The 8,980-nt window shown below is 36.0% G+C and overlaps 1 long non-coding RNA gene across 1 annotated transcript; it reads left to right on the top strand.

Moving 5' to 3' along the window:
* The first annotated feature begins 4,619 nt into the window (after nt 1-4,619).
* LOC112422559 (uncharacterized) lies at nt 4,620-8,631 on the top strand. Its single transcript, XR_003012980.2, has 3 exons — nt 4,620-5,043; nt 7,004-7,097; nt 8,341-8,631. It is a non-coding gene; the product is annotated as an uncharacterized lncRNA (long non-coding RNA).
* Nucleotides 8,632-8,980: the final 349 nt, after the last annotated feature.

The raw sequence follows: 8,980 nt of genomic DNA, 5'->3' as shown, positions 1-8,980 counted from the left end.
TTTGCTTCTGAATAGCAAGGCTAGTGGGAACGTTGGCAGTTACTTTTTGTAACAGCTGTCCCATTACCCAAAGGATAGTTTTCTGAAAAGTCTCTAACGTGGTCTATTTGTATTGGAGTATAACAAAAAGGGCAATGATGTTTTATTTGCTTTTAAACGTACTAACACGCGCCCCCAATTTGTCATTAATGCTATGTTTGTTTGTCTCTTTTGAATTGCAAACGTTTTGATAAATACACTTAAGCAAAGACACACACTACTCGCTTCACAACTCACACTCTCATTTCATTTCAAACCTTCTCTGCTAAGAAACTCCAAAAACCCTAGAAACCCTCGTCAATCTTCAATCAATCTAATGGCATCTTCAAGTTCTGCACCTGGTTCATCATCAAACATGCAACAAGAAGAGGCTCCTGCCTGCGTGATCAAAGGAAGAACCATGTCCTTGGAGGAATGGGATTTAAAGATTCAATCAGAAAATCCAGTGGATTTTGCTTCGTTGGCCGCTCATAACTGCGATATTGGAAGATTCTATGAAGCGCAAGGCTTGGGAAGCTACTTCAATTTTCTGAACGGACCAACCTATTAAACTTTGATACGACATTTCTAGGTTAGAGCCAGTATCTTTGATAGAGATGCTGCTAAGATGGAAGAAGATGAAAAAGTTCTTCTCTATCCAGAACTCAAGGGAAAATCAAGACGGGAAATGGGCTTGGAACCATTTACTAAAACCCAGATACGATCAAGCATCATGGGGATTCCTGTATGGATCAATGAGGATGTAATTGCTTTCGTCCTCAGAAGACTAGCAGAAGGAGATTATAAAGCTGGAATCATTAAACCCAAAGACAGCCCCTGGAATGATATTGTGAACAAAACACTCTACAACAAGGTCAAGGACTTCGCCTATGCAGATATGAATGCCAAGACCAAGGTGATGCTGAAAATTCAAAATGACAACCTACTACCAAAAGGTGGTGGTAGTGATCAACCTTCTCTGGAACACAAAATCCTTTTACACTTTTTCATAACTAGTGTAAAGGCTAATGTGCCCAGATACATCTTCAGGCATATGGTACAACAGCTCAGAGAGAGCCAGCTGAAGAATAGGTGTTGGGTACCCTATGAAAGGCTACTCTCTGAGATTCTTCATCAAGGAGGTATCATCAAGATGCTGAAGGAGGCAGAATTCTTCACGGATGAACAGTTGGGAACTGTTAGAGGAAAAATTATCAATGGAGAAACATTGAGGTCCATGCATCTGGTTGATGTAAAAGACCTTAAGAAGCTACCCACAGATTTGAAGCCATCTGATGCCAAATCAGCCTTGATTCCCAAATTTCCCTCCATCTGTAAGCAAGATCCTCTGGATGTTCAGATGAACTATATCAGAGAGCATTTTGAAAGGACAAGGGAGAAGATCAGTCTGAAAGATGTTCCTGAACAGATGTTTGGAGGTGTTCTTCCTGCTGCCAAGAGCAGGAAATCAAAAAGCAAACCCCTTTCTAAAGAAGAATACTTGGAAGAAGAATAAGCTAAAAGGAAACCTTCCAAGAGGACCAGAAAAGAGACCAAGGTTGAGGTTGCAGCACCAAAGCCCAAGAAATCCAAAGCAAATATTTCAGCTTCTGAACAAGCTGCTGCTTCTGAAGAAGTTCCTGCTTCTGAAGAAGATGTTCAGAAGAAGAATATCAAGAAATCTGATGCTAGGAAAGCTGCTCTTCAAACCATCAGAAACAAGAAATCAAGGAATCTGAAAACTTCTGAAGGAAGCACAGAAGATCTAGCTGAACAGCCAGAAGAAGAGCCAAGTGCTAAAAAGGCTAAGAGTAAGCCTAGTGTAATGCCAATGTTTGTTCCTTCAGAAGAACAATGGCAATATGCTAGAGACTATATCGCTTCTGAGAAGGCAAGGCTAAAGAAGCTGAGACAGGAGAAGAAAAGAGAGGAACAACTCAAGGCTGCAGGGTATAAGCTAGCTCCTGACAAGGCTGCTGAGTTTGCTACGTTGGCTGCTGAGGTTGAAAAGGAAACTGTTCAGGAGGGAGTGAAACTGCTATCTCAAGCTTTGAAAGACAAGCATGCCTCAGAAGCTACTTCATCAGAACCAGCTTCTAAAGCTCCAGAAGCAGCTCATCCAGAAGGTAACTCTTCAGGTACTTCATCTAAAGCTAAAATCAATACTCAGATTCCTAGCCTTCCAATTTCACCCTCTTCACCCTCATCATCCTCAACTGAATCAGATGACAAACCCTTAAGTCAGCACATAGAAAAACTCTTAAATCTCAAACCTACCAAACTAACAACCTATGGAACCATTGATTATGAAAAGACCCAAATTGAATTTTCTAAGAATAGGATAAAAATCTGTGAAAAATTCAATTTGCCTCAAGATCACTTTTTTCAACCAGAAATTCCAGAAGCTGTTAGTATCCAATACCCTGAACCCAACCAAAAACATAACCAAATCAACCCTCAAAATGACCAAACTTCACAAAGAGCCTCTGAAGTAGTTTCAGAAGCAACTACTTCAGAAATCCCCCAACAACAAGAATCATCAACCCTTCATAACTTAGAAAAGCATTTAGGTGGTGAAATGCAACCTACACCAACAAAGGCCTCTAAGACAGTCCCTGAAAAGACTGTTTTGGAAAACCAACAAACTGAAACCCAAACCATTCCTGAGCAAACTGTTCCTGAACAAATGTTTCCTGAACAGGTTGCTTCTGAACAACCCCAGCCTAACACAGAACAACAACAACAACAACCAGAATCACCTTCAATAATTGACTTAACCACTTCTGAACAACAAACAGCCTCTGACCAACCTTCAACATCTCAAACAACCCATTCTGAACCTTCACCCATCCCTGACACTATCCTAGAATCTGAGTATATTGATGAACAGCTTGTCAGGCTAAGTGATGAGATTCAGACACTGATTCTTCGCATAACAGTTCCTGTACCTCCTATTCACTATCTTGATCAATGGATGGATCTGAAGAACGGTTTTAATGAGCTGCTGGATCAACTAAGCACAAAATGTATCTCATCTCACTCTGCAATGCTGAAGAAAATGTTGGATGATATGCATGAAGCAGCTAGAGTGAAGGAGCTGGATTATGTGCCTCTGTCAGCCAACTCTCCTTTCTATCCAGAAGATGATTACACTTCAAGGGCTGATAGAATTCAAGCAGGGCTGAAAAGCAGATTGAGAGCAAAGAATGAAGAACTTCAGAAGAAGGATGATCAGATTAAATATCTATTGGAACAGATGTCTAAGCTAGCCAAACCTTAGTTGCACACATATGCTGCTTGTTTAGTTTTTTGTTTTAAGTATTATAATTGCTTTGACTTTGTACTTTGACTTGCTTAATCATATATTTTATCATTGCTTCTGAATCATACTTTTTACAAGCTTTTTGCTCTTATAATATTTGCTGCATTTTTTTTTTACTGTTGTTTACTCTAATACACTGTATTTTAAAGTTTATCCTTTTGTTGCTCTGATACTCTTTCTTTTGTTTTTACTTACTTTTTGTTGATGACAAAAGGGGGAGTAGATGTATAGTATTTTAAGGCTTTGAGCCCCATTATAATAACTTGAGCTTTGCTCAGAACCACTTCTAAACATTTTTTTTAATACTTCTGATATTTTATGAGTATTTTTATTGAAATTTAATTAATAAGAATAGAACTCAGGGGGAGCTTACAAACCTCACCTTAAAGATCTATTAGACTCAGGGGGAGCTTACAAACCTCTATCCCAGTAGTCAACTTATTAATTAGATCAACAACAATTGAACATTTTAAATACTATTGTTTGTCATCATCAAAAAGGGGGAGATTGTTGGAACAAAATGTGTTTCACAATGAACCTTAATGAGTTTTGATGATAACAAGGTATTAAAAATTGTCAATTGATTATTGCTAATAATTGTTCAAGTGTACAGGACCAAAGGCTAGTCAAGTAATTTCAATAGGTCTTGGAAGAACAATGGAAAGCAAAAGAATTCTAAGCATCTGAAGAAAACTGCGGCTGAAGCTTAAAGTGCTTCTGAAGCTGAAGTGCTTCTGAAGTGATTACGTCATCAGAAGCAGAAGTTCATCCGAAGCAGAAGGTCATCAGAAGCAAGGTTTTCATCAGAAGCGAAATCATCACCAGAAGCTACATTTAATCCGTATATTCAAACTGAAGATCCAAAGTAGTTGTTTCTCATTTCAACCTTATCTAAGAAGAACGAAGAATTGAAAGGGAGGTATCAACGGTCATTTGGATAGCACTGAGCATTTGTCCTTCGTTAACAGAGTTGACAAAGTACAAGTGTACAACCACTACCTCCACTACTCTGTTTTGTCCACGCTACAAGACAAGACAACAGCTATGCCTGCAGAATTTGTGCCTTCAAGATGGGAATGAATTTGAAGCTAATTCTTCAAAGGACTACACCCAAATCAGGCAAAGGATCACTACAAGAAAATCAGGAAATTGCGACACTTCATCTGCGACCCCTACCTTATAACTGCCTCAAAATGAACATTTACAACGGTTGTTGCGACTGTTCGGGTCAACTGTCGCAAGTTTTCTTTGTTAATGAATTAAAAAAGGCGCTTTGTAATTTCATTTATGCTCACTTTCCCCCAAAACCCCCAAATCTCCATCTCACTCTCAAACATCAAAAACTTCACTCCAGTTCCTCGTTCACCAACTCCCACCAGTTCATCGTTTACCTTCCCCTCTCGTTCACCAACTCAGTCCAGTTCCTCTTTCACTGGTTCTAATTTCGAAATCGAAATCGTTCCCAAATCGCAAAGATCCGTATCAGTGCTGCTTCCTCTCAATCGTTATGCCTTCTCACACTCGACGCTCGCTCTCACACTCGCAACCTAGCTCACACACTCGCAACCTAGCTCACACACTCGCTCTCGATTCAGATCCAAAACCTAACCTAGCTCTGAATCGGTCCAATCGGAACTCAACTCACTCAATCTCAGAATCTTCTCACTCACTCGCTCAATCGGAACTCGAACGGTGCTCAAAAGGTGATCACTCAATCTTTGTTCTCTATATCCTTCTCACTCTCAATCGTTCACCATCTAATCTTCTGGATAATTTTTATTTTTTTCTTAAAGAATTCTTAGTTTTTTTTGTTGATTTCAGTGATTATTTTTGTTTTTTGAGTGATTTTTCATGCTATTGAAAATGTAATGCTCTTAATCTAGTAGATAATAATGATAATTTGAATAAAACATACATGGTTCTTAAGACATAGAGGGGAATGTGTTATTTGGTAAGAAAGCGATAAGAATTTGAGCTTGTGATTATGGATTTTAAGATAGTAGAGGGAAATGTGTTATTTCTTTTATATTATAAAAGTTCTAGCAGTAGATGGAACGATGTTATTTGTTGGATCATACTTCCTGGTTGTATTTAATCATGACCCAACTTGGATTAAGAATAGCATAAGTCATGTAAGTCTATTATAATGTCAATTCTGCTGTGATTGTTGCTTCGGATTGACTTTGCTTATCGATTTCTTAGAATGCAATAGAAAACTAGTGCCCTGATAATGTCAAATTTGGTTTATGTATATCTGGTGAACCTTTTTGATTATATCCTGTAGCTTATATTTTAGAGATTTTGTTTGCTACGTTCCTAACTTAATAAATTTCCTATTATTAAGTGTTTTTGTTTTTTATTTCATTCTTCTCACTGTATTTATTTCAATGTGATTTTGTATGCACATTGAATTTGAATACAACAAAACATAATCAAATAATTTCAATATTTTAATATGCTGAGATATTTTTTATGATAAGACGAGACAATTCTTTTAGTGTTATTTGATGAAATTTTTGCTTGTTCCTTGTGTGGTTATATGGAAATTTATGTGAAAAAAATATCCATTGCACATTGACCGATCTGTGGATCAATATTTTAAGTCGAAATGATGTACATTGACCGATCTGTGGATCAATATTTTTGTTCTGGTATCTTTAAAGCTCTGGTTTTCTGCTATCTGCATTGCACTACCTCATGAAACAATGATGTCCTATTTTTCAATCACTTTGAACAAACAGTATATGCTTTTAAACTCTTATTTGTTTTGTTTGTTTATGCATTGACATCTTTTTCTTTTCTTTTCTTTTTGATATTGGATTTGGTGATAATGTACTTAACCAACAATTGAAACTAGGGGTGGGCATGGTTCGGTTAACCATATTAAACGAACCGAATCGAAGTGTTGAAATGGTTCGGAGTAACCGAACCGAACCGTTTAAGGTTTGGAAATAACCGAATTGAACCAAAGTTATGGTTTGGTTAACAGTTTGCTTGGCTATTGACCGAACCGAACCAAAACTACAAATTGTAGGTATACTATTCCGAAGTTTGCTTTCAAAGTTCTTGAAGACCCGGAATGATGAAGGTTAAGATTTCAATGATTTTTTTTTGTTAATGGTGATCTAACCTCAAACTAATGAGATATATGAAGAAGCAATAATTTTGAATCCATGAATAATTATCTTAAGTATCTTAAACCAATCAAATATGAAGTAGACCTGTTTGGATCAAGTTATGAGATGAAGAAGTATCAATATTTTTAGAGGATATGAATATATAGTTATTTTAATTATTTCTGCATTAAAATGGTTGTGACATGTGAGTATAGGGAAGACATACTTTGAGTAACAACTTAATTTATTCGTGAGCACTAGGTTAGGAGGCATGTCACATTCAGATGGCACTAGGTTAGGTTCGCAAGTGAGTGTGTGTGTGTGGCTGCTATCTAATGCTATCGTTTACTTTATTTGAGGTGTTAATGTCACCAGATTCAAAGTTGTTGGTAATTGTATGTCAGACTATCTAATGACATTGCAAACATCTTTAACGTGGTTGATTTATTTCAGACTATTGATTATATGAGTTATATGTCTGATATTTTCTATTTTATTGGTGTTATTTATCAACATATTAACTCTACTAACAAAATGCTTACAACAGATTCACAACAGGTCTGATCTATTACATGCATATTGTGTCGCTCTGCCATCTGCTATGTTTGGGCCTACTTCCTTTTAAGTCTGCTGCTGTTTATGTAAGTCTTTTTTCCCTCATGTTTTTTGATCTTTGACTGTTACGTTGCACATTTTTTCAATATGTTATTGCTGGAACTGTTATTCATTTTGTTGTAAAATGGGGATATAGATTATGTCTTATCGATTTGCTTCTGTTTGGTGCTTTTTGTGATGGTTGTATAAACTTGTTCTAAAATATAATGACACCTAGCTGCGATTTTCCAAACTACATACTGTAAACACACTGCTTCTAAGTACACTTTACTTTTTTAGTTGTTTGTGTGAATCACTTTCATGAATATTTGTATTGTTTTTGACATGTCTATGTTTAAGTGAATATAAGAGATTTTTGGGCTGCATTATATTATAAGAGATTTAAGGATTTCATTTGAAAGCTTATAAATAAATAAATTTTTTGGGCTGCCTCATTAGCTGTTGTCACTATGTTATTTCTCTGTGAATTGCTTTCAGTCATTAATGTGATCCTTCTCTGATCTTTTACTGGCTCCCCTGCATCTGTGTGTAACCAGTTTAAAGAATGGAATGTGAGGATATTATCTGTTATCAATAAGTAATTTTAGGTTGAGATTTTCTATCTTGAATAAGATCCTAGATCACAGCTTTATCTTATCTTTACTATGTTTTGTTATCCTTATGTAATCATCTTGTGATAGCCAGCTGAGTTATTAGTATCAATTAAGTTAGGTTTTCACTCATTCAAGTTAGTACAGTTATATCTAACATGAAGTTCAAGCTTATCTTCAGTCTGAGCTCCAAGTTGTCATTATTATCTTGACTTATAGTTCCATACAGCGGCTTCTTTGTCAACTGTTGGCTTGCATTTTTTTCAGAATAATTTCCCTTCGAGTCACATACAGCTTGTTTAATCAATTATGCCCCTTCGACAATCAAGTATTCAGCTTTAATCAATAATCCATCATTGCTAGCTAAAATCTTTTACTTTGACATGTTTTAAGAAGAATGGTTTCCCTCTTGGATCTAAGCCAAAGGAAAAATGCTTAAGCTGTGAATAATGTCATTGGTCAAGAAGATTGTGATGACCTAATAGATAGTTGCAATCATTCTGAATTTGCTCTATGTTTTGGCCTATTTCTTTGTCTGTTCTCAATATTATTATAGTGAATCATATATTGTTGAATCATATTTATGACTCTTCTGCATAGTAATATTTTTTTGGTGCCCTATGTGTGCTTCATGCGTTTTATTCATCATTGTCTTATTTATTTTTCTTCTTCTTTTCAGCCAACAAATTTAGAAACAACAAGAGATGTAGACATTCATATGAGTTTAGCTACCGCGTTGAGGATCATTGAAGCAACATCATTGGGGAATATTTAGATATTTTATGGATTTCTAATTTTGGTACAGTTGTTTTGAATGTTTAGTCACTAGTGTTTCGGTTTTTTGAATGTTTAAACTATACGTACTTTATCGAATGTTCAGCCGCTAGTGTTTCAGTTTTTAAAATATTTAAACTAGGTACTTTATCTTTTGTTTTAGTTAAGTTGATGTATGGATCAAACTTTTTACTCATTTTATGAGATTTATTTATGTATATTTTTGCATTTTAAGTCACTAATATATTTATTTGAGATTGTCTTCAAAGTGCAGAGAAAAAAAAATTAAATCAGGCCATATCAATTTCAAAAATAAATAAATATTTGTGACTTTTTTCAAAAAATAAAATAAAAAACTAAACATTTGCGACTGTTTGAACAGTCGCAGAATATTAAGTTCAAAATTTTGAATTAGACATCTGCGACAGTTCTAATTGTCGCAAGCCCGTTCAAAACCATCTGAAAGCTCTTCATTTGCGACTGTTGGCAACTGTCGCAGTGCCTTTTGCGGCAGTTGGTGCGGCTGTTCTATGAAGGGTCGCAAA

This window comes from Medicago truncatula, chromosome 6 (assembly GCF_003473485.1).
Source record: "Medicago truncatula cultivar Jemalong A17 chromosome 6, MtrunA17r5.0-ANR, whole genome shotgun sequence".
NCBI classification, from domain to species: Eukaryota; Viridiplantae; Streptophyta; class Magnoliopsida; order Fabales; family Fabaceae; genus Medicago; species Medicago truncatula.
The sequence above is the reverse complement of the archived record's forward strand: the minus strand, read 5'-3'. Positions and strand labels throughout refer to the sequence as shown.